At 44.3% G+C, this 15,716-nt stretch overlaps 1 pseudogene; it reads left to right on the forward strand.

Moving 5' to 3' along the window:
- The first annotated feature begins 2,767 nt into the window (after positions 1-2,767).
- Positions 2,768-15,497, forward strand: LOC140720565 (zinc-binding protein A33-like; annotated as a pseudogene).
- The last annotated feature ends 219 nt before the right edge of the window (positions 15,498-15,716 follow it).

A 15,716-nucleotide genomic window follows, 5' to 3' on the forward strand; every position in this document is an offset into this window, starting at 1 on the left:
TGAGGTCTCCCAGTCAGAAAGTCTAGGATCCAGTTGCAGAGGGAGGTGTTCAGGCCCAGTCGGCTCAGCTTTCCAATCAGTTTCTGAGGGACGATTGTGTGGAATGCTGGACTGAAGTCCAACCTATTACGTGCCCGATACTTTGTGCTTAATAACGGAGTCCGGCGTCTTCCCGACCAGTGAAGTTAGAAGAACCGGCCTTTAATTTCCTGGCTTTTGCAATTTTCCAGTCCTCCGAAACCACTCCGGAATCCGGTGAAAATTTAAAGATCACCAATAATGTCTCCACAATCTCTTCGGCTACCCCGAGACTAGCTGATTGGCAATGGTTTAAATAGTGTTAATGTGTTGACCATCTGGCACTAAGAATTTAAAATGCCGTTTGAACTGTTTCAATCTTTTGTAGATATGCTAATTGTGAATAAAATTTAATTCCTTAAATACGTGTTTACCTTTTCGGCTTGCTCTGCCTTGCCCTCCAGTCTGTCGGCTTGCACAGGGGATCGGTGAGAGCACGGCCGCTCCCAGCAGCAGGAGGCGGCTGCAGAAAACAGGCCCTTTTCGCGGTGGAAAACAGAAGCCGGCTATCTTCCGTGTAGATGAATTTTGCCCGAGACGCCACTCCCGATTTCCGGCCTCCCCCCAGACCCACTCGCTGCCGGTTGCAAACTCCGGCCCTTGTTCACTCCAAACGCTCAGCCCACTGACACTGGGAGGGGCTCACTCCTCGGCTCTGAATATGCCTGAGTGACGGACCGTAGATTTCAGTCTGATGGAAGCGCCGAGTTTGTTCTCAGAATTAGAGCAAGTTCCGGGCAGTAACGTTGCCTCCTGGATGTGAAGGTTGCGTTAATGAACTTGGTCGCAGTTGCTCCGGGCCAACACATTCGGCCACTTGTCATTCAGGAAGTGGTCAGCTCGGCACATCCAGACGGATCAGCAGGTGATGGAAACCCGCGCATCACAGAAATCCCTGCAAGATGCAGGAGGGACTCAGCAGGTCAGGCAGCAGCTGTGGAAAAGAGTAAACAGCCGAGCTTCCGGTCCTGACGACTGACGAAACGTCGTCTGTTCTCCTTAGATGCTGAGATTCCCAGCGTTTTGTGTGCGCAGCGAACATCCTGCAGACAAGCCAGGAGAATGACTCGATTGACACAGTGTGGTAGTCCTGATGAAGGGTCTCGGCCCGAAACCTCGACTCTTTACTCTTTTCCACAGATGCTGCCTGGCCTGCTGAGTTCCTCTCGCAATTTGCGTGTGTTGCTTGGATTTCCAGCATCTGCAGATGTTCTGGTGCCAGCGTGTTAGTTCCCACAGCAGCCTGTCCAGATCATCTGTCAAAACGCCTCATCGTCAAAATGGCACCAAGACCTTGCCTGGCTGGTGGTGAGGGACCCTCCCCCCCAGTCTGGTCCACGCTGCAGGCCCGAAGCATCGCCCACTATGCGCTGCCCCGAGATGACAATAGCAGGGAAAGGACGGTCGCTCACCTCTTTCCCGACTGGAGCTTTGCATACAGGATGTGGAGAGAGATGCGGGGCCTGTGTTACGGTTCATCCCGAGAAGATGCGTGACAGAGGGCACTCTAATCTAGGGGCTGTTTTCCAGCGACGCACAGAAAAACGACATCCAGTGTCAGCTCGGTGAATGACGCCCTTTGGTCTGCCCGAAACTTGTTCATCTAGAGGATGCTGGCGACTGGCGCATGAAGAATGTAGGAGTAGGTGCCGTGGAACGCCTTGAAGGTACAGTATAGGGGGTTTCCGCCTCTGGACAGGGAGCGGCCTGGTTGGGTGAGGAAGCACCTCAATTACTGCAGTAGTGAACACCCCCGGGAGCCGTGTGAGATACAACAGCCCGATTGTTCTTAATGAATGTAGTAAAAACTACGTAACACAATAACTGTGTGAATACGTAAGGAAAGCTATGGAACGGTTCAGAGTATTCTTGTGAATATTTTATTGTGAATAAAATGCATTCTGATAAAATAATTTAACTTGTCGCCAGTGTCCAGAGTAAGGGAGAGATGGCCTTCCAATGGAGCCCAGGCGGACATGGGGGAAATGTCAGAATGCTTTTTCACAGGAAGGGCGGAGAAATAAGGACTTCACCAAAAGCTGATTTTTTTCACCCTGATGTCCTGTCCTTTACTTTGTCCTGCAGTCACGTGTTAGTCATCGCCACTGCATCCCTCTCTTCTCAGCACAATATTCTTTCCACGTCCCCAATTTCATGGAATTACATTCTAGTCTGAATCTCTTTCGATCAAAATAAATAAATAAACAAACAAACAAATAAGTAAGTAAATAAATAAATATCTGTGATACCGGAGGGACTCAGCGTTCCAGGCAGCATCTGTAGAAGGGAATGGACAGCAAGTCGAGATCCTTGATCTAGAACATCAACTGCCTGTTTCGTTTTTCAGGACTTGTCCTCTTCACCCCGGTCTTACACCGAACCAGGCTTTTCTCTCGGGCTTCATTTATATTCAGACGTTTAATATATTTCTGATCCCACCCCAATGTGGACATTGCCGTGGTTCTATCCCACTGAGCATTTGCAGGAACAATTTTCATTCTCTGGGACTGCAGCGCGCCTAGTGGACAATCGCGGTACTGCAGACGTTCAGAAGCTGCACGTATGTGAAAGAAACCTGAACCAGGAAATTAAGGGTCTCGGCCCGAAACGACAGCGCTTCTCCCTATAGATGCTGCCTGGTCTGCTGTGTTCCACCAGCATTTTGTGTGTGTTGTTCCAGGAAATTAATATGGCTTCGAAAGGCCAGTTCGAGTGTTTAACCGAGGAGGCGATTTGCCCCATCTGCCTGGATTTCTTCACCGATCCGGTGTCACTTGACTGTGGACACAACTTCTGCCGCTCCTGCATCACACGGTGTTGGGAAAGGGAGGAGAGAAACTCCTGCCCGGAATGTAGAGAGGTATTTGCAGACTGCACCCTCAGGGTCAATCGGGCCTTAGCAAATTTGTCTGAGAAAGCCCGGAAACTAAACCTGAATCCGAAAGAGAAGGGAAGTAAACTTTGCTGCGAGGAACATGAGGAAGAACTGAAGCTGTTCTGTGAGACGGACAAGACACTGATCTGCCTGATCTGTAGAGATTCGCGGGAACACAAGTCTCATGACTTCTTGCCGATTAATGAAACTGTTGAAGTTTGCAAGGTAAAATGACCCTCTTTCGATAGTCTGTTTATGTTGTGTCATCTTTTTGTTTAATCAATTCACTCTTTAATTCCCAGGATCGGGTTAAATCTTCCTTGGACTCTCTCGCAAAAAAGGAAATCTCACTTTGAGAAAGTGGAGCAGCAACAGAAAGAGAAGATTTCTGGAGTTCGGGTGAGGCTTCCTGAGCAGAATTTACAATCTTGTTGTGTAGCATTGCTCTCTTGAATGCAGAATACAGAGTATCTCAGCTCCAGTGACCTGAGCTCTCTATGCTGTCTGCGTGGAGTTTGCATGTTCTCCCTGTGACCACGGTGGGCGACATTGCTGAGGAATCCTGATTCAACGTTTAATTCACTACCGTAATTAACCCAGTGAGGGTGGGTTGTGTGTGAATCAGGCGGGAGTTCATGGGTCAGTGAGGAAAAATCCGTTTCAGGGAAATGTGTTGGAATGTGATTGAAGATCTGAGAGCCACTTACTTACTGTCTGTTACACCGCTGGCGTTTAGGATAGCAGTGAAGGTCCTCCATCTCCGGCATTGTCCAGGGATTCACTCAACATGTCAGTATCTACTTCTCAGTTTTCGCTACTGTCCATCATGCAAGTCTGGGCTGGGGAGACTTAGGAATGCTATCACTCTCAAATGTTGAATGATTTCTTTTTAGAAAATCAGTTTTATCAAGCAGGGTTGTTGGTCCTGAACTGAACCCGCAAACCTGCAGGACTCTTTGTCTGGCCTCTGCCCTTTGACCTGTTTGACATGGGTGACCCCACCAAGAACCAAAGCATCAAGCCCTGACTCCAGCCAACATAGCTGTCTGAGTCACTTGAGGCATGCAAGCCTCGTGGTTGAGCTCCATGGAGTATCTGAAAGCAGGTTCAAATGTAATCAGCTGAATAGATCCTTCCACGTCAGAAAGAAATACAATAGCCTCAAAGACTAACTAGCCTTTCCTTTGATTTGACAGGAACAATCACACAGCCTTCAATCCCAGATCACATCCCATTTTGCCGAACTGCACCAGATTCTCATTGAGAGAGAGCAGTGTGCACTCAAAGATCTTAGGCAAGAAGAGGAGAGGATTCTCAATCTAATGGAGAAAAATCTGCGAGAGATTCAAGAACATCTGAATTCTAATCGGGAGGAAATCTCAAAATTACAGGAATGGGTAGATCAGAAAGACAGTGTGATATTTCTCATGGTGAGAGATTTCAGTTTGGCTCTGTAAAGGTACACAGTGACAAAAAGTTGTGTTTTAAATCAATTGTTATTTACATATACTGTAGTTGTAAACTGATTTAAACCAGACAGATGTTTTGACTGTTCAGGATTGTCATTGTCCCAAACCGGCCTCCCACAACATCTGTACATCAAAGGATAGCCTGCAACTTTCTCGGGAATGAGTTACTCTGATCAGAGCACTGAGCTGGTGATCGTTTCTGTGATTCCCATGTATAATATCCCCTGAGACTCAGAGTAACACCCAGTAACAGTTACAGGCTGTGAGTGTGTCTGGTGTGGTGGGTGTGTGGGTCTCTCTGTTGATCAGCGGGAACTGAGGTTGAATTGCAGAATGTGACCCACACATCAGATTTACCATCAATATCAGTTTATATCAGGTTCATTGTTTTAGAGAATTTGGCACCGACTGTTTTCTTTGTTGGAAATATTCTTCATCGGATTATATCTGACTTTTCATCATAGACAGGTTTTTCAGTCCATTCTCTCCTATCAGTTTCCCTGCTTCGCAAGTCCCTTCCCACCTACTCACCACAGCCAGTAACAGTGTCCCCGACTCCATGGTCCTTCAAGTGTTTATGCAGCTTCCACATTACATTCAATCTCTGCTGCTCCACTTCAACCACTCCTGTGGCAGTGAGTTCCACATTCTCTTCACTACATTTCCTGTAAGATTTATTAACGACCAACTGATGTTTTATCTTTGGCTTTTGGTCTTACACATGCAGTCGTATTTTCTCCATTCCCACCCCATCAAATCCCTTCGGTGTCTTAAATCCCTCCATCTGATTCTCCCTGACATCGTACCCAGATAAAAATACAAAACCTGTCTGGTCTCTCCTGTAAGTTCCATCCTCTCAGTTATGGTATAATTTTCATAAAATTCCTTGTACTTTCTCCCGTGGTTCTGTAGCCCTCTTTCCCCGTGTGTTATATAGGAATTTTCAGCAGCTTGTAATAGCCTGTCTCAAGTTCCAGCTGTCAGAATGCCGATGGTCAGTGTCAGTCAATTGAGATCTGTGTTTTATTTATTTCAGGAGGAAGCTCGTCGGAAGAGGAGGTAGGACGTGGTCTTTACTGAAACTCTGTATGGATTTGTAAAATAGTTCAAATATAGCCAATGCTCAGTTTATAACCAGCTGTATCATATTTACAGGATTAGTGATGATACCCAGACATTGTCAGTGACAGATGGTGCCCTACTGGTTGAAAAATTCTATCACCCCTATTTGTTCAACATAGCTTTTGGGGACGAGTTTGCTGTCATTAAGCGAGGTAAAAGATACAGATTTATTTGTCCTTGTTTAAGAGACACCAGTAAGTTATAATTAGACACAAAATTTGGCTGTAATAAGAGGCTGAAGGGAAACTGCAGTTTATTCCAGCAGTAACCTCACCTGCTGGGAGGCATCAGCTGGAGATGTCAAATCTCTGAACTCAGTAACACAACAAAAACACGTACTGTTAGGTGAGGCACAGCATCCTGATCGCATTTGCTCTGGACAAATAGGCCAATGCATAACTTTGAATCCTAATACAGCAGCTCTGGAGTTAATTGCATTGAAGGGAATAAACACTGATGTCACTGTGGTGACAGGGATTGTTGGAAAAATACACAAATGCTTTCTGACTCTCTCAGCCAGTCCGTGACTGCAGACTCGTTGACGCAGGTCTGCCCCTTGCTGGCTCGTGAGCTTCATGGTTATGAAATCGGCCCATTCAACATTGCGAGACCAAGCCCGGAGAGACCGACAGCATTGACCTCGGTCAAGGATTCATCTCGGGAGAAGCAGACACAGCGTTACCGGCCATGCAAAACCCCCTCACACACATACACAAGAAGAATGGGCAGATTGTAGTCAGAGCCTCAGCATCGCACATTGTTAGTTCCCCCAGCAACTGGAAAACTTTCTCTCAGACACAGTGAACATGTTTTACTAGGGCAACTCAAACACACATTGTCAACACACAATGGACACGTGAAGACAGACTGTAACATCAAATCTTCAATACACACACTCACCTTCAATATGTACACATACCAGCTGATATTTCCCCTAATTAACATGTGTGCACGGAGACACACACACTCACACACACACACTCACACTCACACTCACACTCACACACACACACACACACACACACACACACACACACACACACACACACACACACACACACACACACACACACACACACACACACACACACACACACACACACACACACACACACACTCAGGGTGGGACACAGACAGAAATCTCCAGTTAGCAATGATCCAGTCTGTTTTGTGTACTGAACTGCCCTCTGACCTGATCAGCAGTTCAGAGACCAGATCCAGGGTGAGATTCCTCAGGAGGATGATCTGGGAAGGAGTTTGGCAGATGTTGAAATCTGGGTCCAGCTTGTCCATCCAAAATAAAATGTCTTCTTGAGGAAGTCCCATTTAGATCATAAGCCATAGAAGCAGAATTAGGCCATTCAGCCCACCGACTCTGCACTGCCATTCCATTATGTTTGATCCCGGATCACACTCAACTCCATACACCTGCCTTCCTTCCATATCCTTTGATACCTGACTGATCAGGAAAGTATCACTTCCTCCTTAAGTATACCCATGGACTTGACCTCCACCACAGTCGGTGGCAGAGCATTTCACAGATTCACCAATCTTTGGCTAAAAAATTCCTCCCTACGTCCATTTTAAAAGGTCACCCCTGCTAATAGATGGTCCCCACTTTCCTTGTCTTTGGTAGGCAGAATTAATGCCATTAAGATGATGATATTACCTAAATTTCTATATTTATTTCAAGCATTACCAATTTTTATTCCTAAATCTTTTTTTGATATGGTTGACTCTAAAATATCTTCCTATTTGTGGCAGAACAAAAATCCTAGATTAGGTAAAAAATATTTACAGAAGTCAAAGAAAGAGGGCGGCTTGGCTTTACCAAACCTAAGATTTTACTACTGGGCAGTTAATATACGGTATTTGATATTTTGGACACAAGAATTGACTACAGTAGCTGGCCCACAATGGGTAAATTTGGAATGTAAATCTGTGCAAGATTTCTCATTGATCTCAATCTTAGGATCTTCACTTCCTTTTTCGTTACTCAAAATTAATAAACAGATAACTAATCCCATAGTTAAGTATACATTACGAATCTGGTTTCAATTTCGTAAATCTTTTGGCTTGAATAAGTTTATACTGTCAAGTCCTATAATATCTAATTACTTCTTTCGGCCATCATTTATAGATCAGGCTTTTTTCCTATGGAAAACAAAAGGTATAAAATGTTTTCGTGACCTGTATTTGGATGATAACATTATGTCCTTTGAACAGCTATCTAACAAATACAATTTACCTAAAACCCATTTTTTTAGATACTTACAAATTAGAAATTTTTTATATAATGAATTAAAGTCTTTTTCGAAAGAATGTCCACTGGACATTACAGAGAGAATTCTAACTCTTAATCCTTATCAAAAGGGTTTAGTAGCTATCATTTACAATATGATTATGAAGATACAGCCGGATATATCAGAAAAAATTAAGAAGGAATGGCAGGAAGAATTGCATTGCCCTATATCTACTGAGCAATGGGAAAAAATTTTATTATTGGTAAACTCATCCTCTATTTGTGCTAAACATGCTCTAATACAATTCAAGGTTGTACACAGAGCCCACATGTCTAAAAATAAAATTGCTCGATTTTATTCTTATGTTAATCCAACCTGTGATAGATGTCATTCTGATATTGCTACATTGACTCATATGTTTTGGTCTTGTCCTTGTTTACAAAGCTATTGGAAGGATATTTTTAATATCATTTCAAGAGTTTTAAATATTAATCTTCAACCACATCCTTTTACTGCAATTTTTGGTCTACCTATGATAGATAATATGTGTTTATCTGCTTCTTCTCAGCGAATGATTGCATTTGCTACACTATTGGCTAGAAGATCTATTTTATTGAACTGGAAAGAAATTAATCCTCCAACTGTATTTCAGTGGCTCTCTCAAACCATTTCCTGTTTGAGTTTAGAAAAAATTAGAAGTGTGGTCTTTAACTCCTCAGTTAAATTTGAGGAAACTTGGAGACCATTTATTCAACATTTTCATGTGAGTTAAATGGTCTGATCCTGAACCTTATTGCTACCATCCTGAATTGTATAAATGGAGGTTCGGAGTCATTGGCACTGCTGTGTGTACTTAACATTATACAATTGCCCATGTTAGTTTTTTTTTTATATATTGTTTTTTTTTCTTCTTCTTTTTGGGGTTTTTTTTTGTGCTTTTTGTCCTAAATTCTTCATATTAATATTATAAGTTTGGGAGACTTTTTACATTGATAATATATAATTGATTATTAATGAATCTATTGTGTACTCTCAAATGTTTTTTGTACTATATTTTACTTATGTTATGTTCTAAAAATCAATAAAAAGATTTAAAAAAAAAAAAGGTCACCCCTTGAATTTCAATCTTTGCCGTTTACGTCTGGATACCCCCACCACATTCTCTCTACATCCACCCTATCTAGTCCTTTCAACATTTGGAAGGTTTCAATGAGATCCCACTGCATTCTTTTGAATTTCGGTGAGTACAGGCCCAAATCTTCCAAACTCTCCTCATATGTTAACCCTTTTATTCCCAGAATCATCCTTGTGAACCTCCTCTGGACTCTCTCCAATGACAACACATCATTTCGGAGATATGGGGCCCAAAACTATTGACAGTATTCCAAGTTTATTTGGATAATAGTCCACACTATTGTTCCTTTTACCCAAATACATTATCAGACATTTCCCTGCACTGTATTGCATCTGCCACTATTTTGCCCATTCTTCCAATTCCTGCTGCAATCAGATTGCTTCCTCAGCACTACCTGCCCCTCCACCTATCTTCATATCATCCACAAACTTTGCCACAAATCCATCATTGATAAACAAAGTGAAAAGTAGCTAACCCAATACTGATCTCTGAGGAATACCACTAGTCTTTGGCAGCCAACCAGTAAAGGCCCCTTTTATTCCCACTTGCTGCCCCCTGTCTGTCAGCCATTCCTCTATCCTTGCCAATATCTTGCCGGTAATGCCAGAGGATTGTATCTTGTTAAGCAGCCTCATCTGTGGCATCTTATCAAATGCCTTCTGAAAATCTAAGTAAATAACATCCACTGCCTCAACTTTGTCCACCCTGCTTGTTACTTCCTCAAAGAACTCTTAACAGATTTGTCAGGCAAATTTCCCCTTACTGAAACCATTCTGATTTTGACATATTTTATCATTCATCTCCAAGTACGCCTAAACCTCATCATTAATCATAGGCTCCAACACTTTCCCAACCACTGAGGTTAGGCTAACTGGCCTATAATTTCCTTTCTTTTGACTTCCTCCCTTCTTAAAGAGTGGAGTGACATTTGCAATGTTCCCGTCCTCTGGGACCATGCCAGGGTCAAGTGATTCTTGAACGATCATGACCAGTGCATCCATTGTCTCTTCAGCAACCTCTCTCAGGCCTCTGGGATGTAGTCTACATGGTCCAGGTGACTGATCCACCTTAAGACCTTTGAGTTTGCCTAGCACTTATTACTTTGTAATAGCAATTACACTCAATCCTGCTCCCTGATACTCACGGACCTCTGACACACTGCTAGTTCTTCCACAGTGAAGATAGGTGCAAAGTGCCCATTAAGTTTATCTGCCATTTCTTTGTTCCCCATTACTACCTCACCAGCATCATTTTCCAGTGGTCCAATATCAACGCTCTCCTCCGTTTTACTCTTTATATAACTGAAAACACATTCAGTATCCTGGTTTATATTATTGGCCAGTTTCCTCTCATATTTCATCTTTTCTCTTCTTAAAGCATTTTAGTTGCCTTTTATAGGGTGTTAAAAGCTTCCTAATCATCCAACCTGCAGCTCACTTCTGCTACCTTGTATGCCCTTTCCTTGGCTGTTGTGTAGTGCTTAACTTCCCGTGTCAGCCATGGTTGCCTGCGCCGACCATTTGCGAACATCCTCTTCTGTGGGCTTCTATCCTGCACCTTGTGAACAATTCCCAGAAACTTCAGCCATCTCTGCTCTGTCACCATCCCCACCAGTATCCCCTCCAATCCTCCTGGGCAAGCTCCTCTCCTAGGCCTCTCTAATTCCCACTGTGTTACTGATACACGTGACATATGCTTCTCCCTTTCAAACTGCAGTATGAATTCAGTCATATTATGATTATTGCCTCTTTAGGGTTCCTTTACATGAAGCCCCATTATAAGATCTGGGTTATTACATAACACCCAATCTAAGATAGCCTTTCCCGGAGTAGGCTCAAACACAAGCTGCTGAATAAAGCCAACCTGTAGGCATTCTACAAACTCCCTCATTTGCAATCCAACACCAGACTGATTTTCCCGGTCCCCCATTCCAATTCTGATATTAGGTAGAAAGCTGTAAAGTAGGACCTCCAGGGCAGTAATTTCTGGATTGCTGCCTGTGTCACCCACCAGTGAGGGTAGAAACATGATGATTTTGCAGTTAAATGTGTGGCTGAGAAGCTGGTGCAGGGGGAAGGGCTTCAGGTTCTTGTATGATTGGGATCTCTTCTGTGGGAGGTATGACCTGTTCAAAAGTGACAGATTGCATCTGAACCCGAGGGGGATCAATATTCTTGCAGCAGGTTTATTAGAGCTGTTGGGGAGGGTTTAAATTAATTTGGCAGGATGTTGGGAACCAGAGTGAAGGGACTCAGGATAGGGTGGATGGTAAAAAAAAGTAAGGACTGCGTTCAGTCAGGCTGTCAGGAAGACCAGGCAGGTGATGGGACATAGTCGCAGCCATCAGGGCGAGTATCAGTACATTAGGGATGCAAAATCTAAAAGGGTAGCAAATACGGTACTCAAGGTGCTGTGTCACGTACCCCGTGATGGGTTAAAGAACCAGCAGAAATGGAAAACACATTGGAGTCTGGTATTGCTATAAACTAACAGTGATTATTATAACTACGCAGTACAGTAATATAAATGCAAATATATCAAACAGGCTAGCAATGAATATATAACACAAAACTAGGCTCTTTCAAACCCAGAGGTAAATGGATATAGTCTTATGATGATGAAGAGAGTTCAGTTGAGTTCGAGGTATTTAGTTGAGTAGCGTTGGAGAGAGAGAGAGGTGAGAGGTGAGCTGATGCTGTCGATCTTCCCGTTGTCCTCCAAAGTCCTGTAAAAGTCACCATCTGACACCTGCGACCGTTATTCCATAATGGAATCTTCACCCAGGCAAGGGTGGACACACAAATAATGCCCCACCGGTCACACCTTTTCACATTGCGAGAGTAACTGATCGATTTCCACAAATCAATCCTCCAAAAACCCCATCTTCCCGTGGGTACAACAAAGCTCGTCCAGTGTCCAAAAACTCTGTGTGTGTGTGTGTGTATATCAGCGGACCTGATATTTATCTCTGCATGCTGAACACCAGCTGTCCTTCCCTCTGCTCCACCCTTCTCTCTCTGTAAGTACTTTACAAGCAGGCAGTGACCTTGGGGAAAAGTAAACAACTTGTAGAGAAAACATAACATCAACCTTCCCAGCAGTCTCTGTCTCTCTCTCTCTCTCTCTCTCTGTCTCTGTCTCTGTCTCTGTCTCTCTCTCTCTCTCTCTCTCTCTCTCTCTCTCTCTCTCTCTCTCTCTCTCTCTCTCTCTCTTAATGACAGGGTCTCTGCGTTGGACACCTCCCTCTCTCTCTTTCTTTTTAGCAGCACAGTTCATTAGGTCAATTCTGGACCCCATCACAGTTGCATCCAGGTGTGTGAAGTATAAGAAATAAGGTGAATTAACTTCTTGCACTATTACGGATGGTCAGGTGTGAAGTTGTGGCAATTACTGAATTGTGGCTGAAAGATGGTTGTAATTGGGAGCTGAATGTCCAAAGTTACACGTTGTATTGGAGGGATAGGAAGGTAGGCAGAGGGGGTGGTGTGGCTTCACTGGTAAAGAATGGCATCAAATCAGTAAAAAGATATGTAACGTAGGATTGGAAGATCCTTGTGGGTTGAGTTTAGAAACTGCAAGGGTAAAAGGACTCTGATAGCAGTGATATACAGGCCTCACAACAGTAGCAGGGATGTGGATAACAGATCACTACAGGAAATAGAAAAAGCATGTCAAAAGGGCAATGTTATTGAAGTCATGGGAGATTTAAACATGCAGACCGATTGGGAAAATAAGGTCGGTAATGGATCTCAAGACAGTGAGTTGAATGCCCAAGAGATGGTTTTTTAGAACAGTTTGTCATTGAGCCTGCTCGGGGATCAGCTGTACTGGATTGGGTGTTATATAATGAACCAGAGGCGATTAGGGAGCTTAATGTAAAAGAACCCTTTGGAACCAGTGATCACAATATGATTGAGCTCAACATGAAATTTGATAGGGAGTAAGTAAAGTCTGACATAGCAGTATTTCAGTGAAGTAAGGGAAATTAAAGTAAACTGGAAGGAACTGCTGGCAGAGATTTCAGCAGAGCAGCAATTGCGTGTAATTCGGGGAAGAATGAGGAAGGTGCAGGACATAAGTATTACAAAAATGAAGAAATAGTCAAATGGCAAAATAGTACAACCATGGCTGACAAGGGAAGTCAAAGCTAGTATAAAAACAAAAGAGACACACACAACAAAGCAAAAATTAGTGGGAAAATAGCGGATTGGGAGTTTTTAAAAACCTACAGAGAGCAACTAAAAGAATCATTAGAGATATGAAAGCAAGCTAGCAAATAACATAAAAGTGCATAGTAAAAGCTTTTTCAAGTATGTAAAAAAAGTAAAGGAGAGAAGAGAGTAGATATAGGACCACTAGAAAATGAGGCAGGAGAAATAATTACGTGGGACAAGGAGATGACTGATGAACTAAATGATTATTTTGCATCATTCTTCTCTATGGAAGACACGAGCAGTGTGCCAATATTGCAGTGTGTGAAGGAGGAGGAGTTGGTGTAGTTACTACTACAAGGGAGAAGGTGCTCAAAAAGCAGAAAGACCCAAAGGAACACAAGTCACCTGGGCCAGATTTAACGTGCACCGTAGGGTTCTGAAAGAGGTACTGTTAGAGATTGTGGTAGCATTAGCAATGATCTTTCATTGGGTGTCAGAGGACAGTAAAATTGCAAATGTCGCTCCACTCTTTCAGAAAGCAGAAAGGCAGCAGACTGGAAATTATAGATCAGTGCCTGGTCTCAGTGGTTGGGAAGATGTTAGAGTCAACTGGCTGTGATGCAGCCAGCCAGTAAACTCTCTATTACACATATATAGAAGATTGTCAAAGTTTTAGCTATCATGCCAAAACCCTGCAAACACCCAGAGAAGTAGAGGTACTGCTGTGCTTTCTTCATAATTGCAATTGCATGCTGGACCCAGGAAACTCCTTGAAAAGATTATCACCAATGAATTTAAAGTTACTAACCCTCTCCACCTCTGATCCAATGATGAGGATTAGCTCATTCCAACACAACGAGCCACACCTACCAGCAACCCAGCTATTTAATCCACTCATCACAGAACAATTTACTATGAACAATTACTCTTTGTACTGTGGGAGAAATTTGGAGCACCCAGAGGAAACCCACTCAGTCATAGGGAGGACATAAACCTCCGTACGGACGGCACTACAAGTGAACTCCGAACTCCAGAACTCTCAGAGTCGAAATTGCACGGTACTTGCATTGGTGCCCATGGTTTATCCAAGACGACAAAAGGATCTAAATCAACTGAGCCAGTGAGCCATCGAATGGCAAATGCATGTTAATTCAGAGCAATGTGGGGGTTGCCTGTTGGGAAGGCCAAGCAGGAGAGGATTTACACAGCAATTGGTCAGTCTCTGGAGAGTGCTGTAGATCAGAGAGACCATTGTCTTCATCAGTCACAATACAGAGTACAGGAGCTGGGATGTCACGTTAGGTGTGTGCAAGACGTCCATAAGGCCACATTTGGAACTCCGTCTGGTTACCTTGTTATCGGAAGGATGTCATTAAACTGAGAGAGTATAAAACAGATTTACCAGAACATGACCAGGACAGGAGGGTTTGGGTTATAAGAAGAGGCTGTATAGGCTGGGACTTTTTCCCTGGAACCCAGAAGGCTGCCAGAGGAAGCTGTAAAGGAGGGTGCAGTTACCTTGATTCAAATGACACCTGGACACGTAAGCGGATAGGAAAGGTTTAAAGGAATAATGGACAAATGCAGGCAGATACTGACTGCCTATCCTCAGTAGTTGGTTAAAACCCAGGAAAGGTTCCTGTCGGGGTCCAACTGTGCCTGAGGCACAGCAGAATCTCCCCCAGGTCCCGGGGCCACGCTGCCCGAGTCTCCCCCGATCCCCGGGGCCGCGCTGCCCGAGTCTCCCCCGATCCCCGGGGCCGCGCTGCCCGAGTCTCCCCCGATCCCCGGGAGCTCTCTAATTCTCTGCTTCTCCCCCCAGTCTCTGTCACCCTGGATGTGGAAACGGCGCACCCATGTCTCGAGGTGTCTGGGGATCGAAAAAATGTGAGATACACCGGGACCTGGAGGAAGCTTCCTGACACCGGGAAGAGATTCACATACTATCCTTGTGTGCTGGGATCGGAGGGATTCACATCGGGGAGACATTACTGGGAGGTGGAGGTGACGGGGAATCGGGACTGGTGTCTGGGAATCGCCGCAAAGTCCGTGGACAGGAAGTGATCGGTCAGAACTATTCCGGAGAACGGATTCTGGATCATCGGGCGGGATGATGATGTGTTCGATACGAACGGGACAAAGCTTCACTTCTCCCCTGAATCCTATCTCCCGGCCGGTCCCATCCCCGGGAGGGTGGGAGTTTTTCTCAGCTACGAGTCCCAGACAGTTTCATTTTACAACGCGGAGACCAAGTCCCATCTCCACACCTTCACTGGGAATAAATTCACGGAGAAACTTTATCCTTTGTTTTGGATTTGGGATAAGAGCCAGTGGCTGAGGATCTGCTCCGGTTCCTCTCCGGGTCCATAAATGGCTCGGGTCCCGGGACCAGTGTCAGGAGAAAGTCAGTCTCAATATAAATATGCGGACAGTGAAATAAATACGATACGAGAATTATCAATCCATTAACTTTCATGTGCTAATGGCATCGGTCAATGGAACAGAAACATTGCGGATTCAGCAGCAGCCGCGGGCAGTGGGTCCTGAGCTTCCCGACTCCCAGGCTCCCCTGGGTCCTAAAGATAAGTGGCACTAATGTGGGGTAACTGGGATAAGTGGTGGTGGTGCTGACTGGAAGAG

Source organism: Hemitrygon akajei, chromosome 2 (assembly GCF_048418815.1).
Source record: "Hemitrygon akajei chromosome 2, sHemAka1.3, whole genome shotgun sequence".
Classification (NCBI taxonomy): domain Eukaryota; kingdom Metazoa; phylum Chordata; class Chondrichthyes; order Myliobatiformes; family Dasyatidae; genus Hemitrygon; species Hemitrygon akajei.